This window comes from Schistocerca piceifrons, chromosome 10, assembly GCF_021461385.2.
Source record: "Schistocerca piceifrons isolate TAMUIC-IGC-003096 chromosome 10, iqSchPice1.1, whole genome shotgun sequence".
NCBI classification, from domain to species: domain Eukaryota; kingdom Metazoa; phylum Arthropoda; class Insecta; order Orthoptera; family Acrididae; genus Schistocerca; species Schistocerca piceifrons.
Window position 1 is genome coordinate 119,262,750 of NC_060147.1, and position 4,187 is coordinate 119,266,936.

At 45.3% G+C, this 4,187-nt stretch overlaps 1 pseudogene; it reads left to right on the plus strand.

Annotated features, from left to right (window-relative positions):
- The first annotated feature begins 3,125 nt into the window (after positions 1-3,125).
- Positions 3,126-3,243, plus strand: LOC124719197 (annotated as a pseudogene).
- Positions 3,244-4,187: the final 944 nt, after the last annotated feature.

Below are 4,187 nucleotides of genomic sequence, written 5' to 3' on the forward strand. Positions count from 1 at the left end.
CGACTCACACCTCGTCCTCACAGCTCTACTTCCGTCAATAACCTCGCCTCCTACATTCCAAACTTCACAGAAGCTTGCAGGCATACACTTTTAATCTGCCAAGAAGTTTCATATCAGCACACACACACACTCCACTGCAGAGTGAACATTTCATTCTGGAGATGTAACAGATCGTTGGAAGTCCCCTGCAGAAATACTGAGCCATGTAGCCTCTGCAACCGTCCATAACTGCGAAAGAGTTGCCGGTGCAGTATTTTGTGCACAAACTAACCTCTCGATGATGTTCCATAAATGTTCGATGAGATTCGTGTCGGGTGATCTCGCTGGCCAAACGATTCGCTCGAATTGTCCCGAATTTTCTTCAAACCAGTCGCGAACAGGTATGGCCCAGTGACATGGTGCATTGTCTTCCGTAAAAATTCCATCACTGTTTGCTGCAGACGGTTTTAACTAGCCCAATATAACCATTTTCAATAAATGATAGGTGCAGTTGCATCAGAAGGCACAAATCATTCCATGTAAACACAGCCCACACCATTATGGTGCCACCAACATCTTGCACCGTGCCTTGTTCACAAGCCGAGTCCATGGCTTCATGGGGTCTGCTCCACATTCGAACCCTACCGTCGGCTCTTACCGACAGAAATCGGGACTAATCTAACCAGACAACGACTTTCCAGTCGTCTAACGCCCAACTAATACGGTGACGAGCCCAGGAGATGCACTGCACGCCATGTCGTGCTGTTAGCAAAGGCACTCGCGTCGGTCGTCTGCTGCCGTAGCCTACTAACGACACATTTCACCGCACTGTCGCAACGGATACGTTCGTCGTACTTCCGACATTAATTTCCGATGTTATTTCACGCAGTGCTGCTTGTCTGTTAGCACCGACAACTCTACACAAACGCCGATGCTCTCAGTCGTTAAGTGGGGGCCATCGGCCACTGCGTATTCAAGGTAAACTCTTGAGATTGCAGTTATCGGATTACTGAATTCCCTAACATTTCCGAAGTTTAATGTCCCGTGCGTCTAGCTCCAACTGTAATTCGTCGTTCAAAGTCTTCTAGTTCCCGTCGCAATCCCATTATCACGTCGGGGACCTTACCACATTAATCACCTTCAGTTCAAATTACAGGTCTGCCAGTACCCTGCCCTTTTACACCTGTGTGCCTCTCACTCGCAGAAGCTCCTCTAACTGTAATTTGTTCATTCCGGGTCTCACTAGACCATCGCTCTAAGTCGCTCATACCCTTCCAATACCAAATGACAGTTCTCACTCATTGAGACAAACTCATTATCTTATAGATCTTATAATTAAATTTTCCCCGAGACATTTAAGTCTCATCTTTACCTACGACAGTGATGGAAGCGGAAGATATTGTTGTTGTGGTCTTCAGTCCTGAGACTGGTTTGATGCAGCTCTCCATGCTACTCTATCCTGTGCAAGCTTCTGCATCTATCAGTACTTACTGCAACCTACATCCTTCTGATTCTGCTTAGTGTATTCACCTCTTGGTCTCCCTCTACGATTTTTACCCTCCACGCTGCCCTCCAATGCTAAATTTGTGATCCCTTGATGCCTCAGAACATGTCCTACCAACCGGTCCCTTCTTCTTGTCAAGTTGTGCCACAAACTCCTCTTCTCCCCTATTCTATTCAATACCTCCTCATTAGTTATGTGATCTACCCATCTAATCTTCAGCATTCTCCTGTAGCACCACATTTCGAAAGCTTCTACTCTCTTCTTGTCCAAACTATTTATCGTCCATGTTTCACTTCCATACAAATACTTCCATACAAATACTTTCAGAAACGACTTCCTGACACTTAAATCTATACTCGATGTTATCAAATTTCTCTTCTTCAGAAACGCTTTCCTTGCCATTGCCAGTCTACATTTTACATCCTCTCTACTTCGACCATCATCAGTTATTTTGCTCCCCAAATACCAAAACCCCTTCACTACTTTAAGCATCTCATTTCCTAATCTAATTCCCTCAGCATCACCCGACTTAATTTGACTACATTCCATTATCCTCGTTTTGCTTTTGTTGATGTTCATCTTACATCCTCCTTTCAAGACACTGTCCATTCCGTTCAACTGCTCTTACAAGTCCTTTGCTGTCTCTGACAGAATTAAAATGTCATTCGCGAACCTCAAAGTTTTTATTTCTTCTCCATGGATTTTAATACCTACAACGAATTTTTCTTTTCTTTCCTTTACTGCTTGCTCAATATACAGATTGAATAACATCGGGGATAGGCTACAACCCTGTCTCACTCCCTTCCCAACCACTGCTTCCCTTTCATACCCCTCGACTCTTACTACTGCCATCTGGTTTCTGTACAAATTGTAAATAGCCTTTCGCTCCCTGTATTTTACCCCTGCCACCTTCAGAATTTGAAAGAGAATATTCCAGTCAACATTGTCAAAAGCTTTCTCTAACTCTATAAATGCTAGAAACGTAGGTTTGCCTTACCTTAACCTTTCTTCTAAGATAAGTCGTGAGGTCAGTATTGCCTTACGTGTTCCAACGTTTCTACGGAATCCAAACTGATCTTCCCCGAGGTCGTCTTCTACCAGCTTTTCCATTCGTCTGTAAAGAATTTGTGTTAGTATTTTGTAGACGTGGCTTATTAAACTGATAGTTCGGTAGTTTTCACATCTGTCAACACCTGCTTTCTTTGGGATTGGAATTATTATATTCTTCTTGAAGTCTGAGGGAACTTCGCGTGTCTCGTACATCTTGCTCACCAGATGGTAGAGTTTTGTCAGGACTGGCTCTCCCAAGGCCGTCAGTAGTTCTAATGGAATCTTGTCTACTCCCAGGGCCTTCTTTAGACTCAGGTCTCTGTCAAACTCTTCACGCTGTATCGTATCTCCCATTTCCATAATATTGTCCTCAAGTACATCGCCCTTGTATAGACCCTTTATATACTCCTTCCACCTTTGCGCCACATCCGGGACTCGAACCCAGGTCGTTTTGCTTATTAGGCAGAAATGGTAATGATTACACCACCACTGCCCTACAGTCTACACTGCTGTTCGAACTACCCAAGTCGAGTTCCCTCCCCAACACAAACTTCATCTCTTCAGCTTATTTTCCCCTTACAATGCCACTATTGCCAACGGCCTTGCCGCAGTGGTAACACCGGTTCCCGTCAGATCACCGAAGTTAAGCGCTGTCGGGCTGGGCTAGAACTTGGATGGGTGACCATCCGGTCTGCCGAGCCCTGTTGGCAAGCGGGGTGCGCTCAGCCCTTGTGAGGCAAACAGAGACTCTATTTGATCGAGAAGTAGCGGCTCCGGTCTCGGAAACCGACACTGCCAGGGGAGCGGTGTGCTGAACACATGCCCCTCCATATCCGTATCCAGTGACGCCTGTAGTCTGAGGATGACGCGGCGGCCGGTCGGTCCCGTTGGGCCTGCATAGCTTGTTCGGACTTTTAGTTAGTTTTATTGTCATTATTGGCAGGGTTCTCCGGCATCAGAATAGCACCCTAGCGTTTGACGTAATGGGGAAGTCCTGTACCGTAGGTGAGCTTATAGGTCTTATAACTAAATTTTCCCTGAGACATACTGACAATCTAAGGGGAAAACAAGCTGAAGATATGAATTAAAGTTAGTAGTGGGAAGGTCACTCGACTTCATTCATGCAGGAATGTTGACCATAAGGCTGCGGTGGTGTAATGGTTAGGATTTCTGCCTAATATGCAAGAAGACCCAGGTTCGAGTCCTGGCCGTGGCGAAAATTTCAATCCATATCTCATACTTCCACCATTATCATAAACTCATTACCATTATTTCTGTGTAAGTCATTCACTGCCACTGTCTCGTTCGTTCTATTCTACTACTACTGTCCCCTGTTACTATCACTGCCTCCCTCTTGCTCTCTCTTACTGTTGCTATTTCAGTCATTTATTCCCACTGCTGCTGTGTCTTCTCACTGATACTATTTCTCACTTCCTTGCTGTCATTGTCACAGACTCTCCCTCTCTCATTATACTAGCTCTCATTCACTTCAACTTTCTCCTTCTCTTTATTCCGCTTCCACTGTCACTGTCTCCTTCACGCTATTCCTAACGCTGTTCCGTCACTGTGAAATATGTTCCACTGACGCTCTGCCCCTCTCCTCTCATACTGCAATTGTCTCCTTCGCTCTTTCCACTACAACCACGGTCTACTA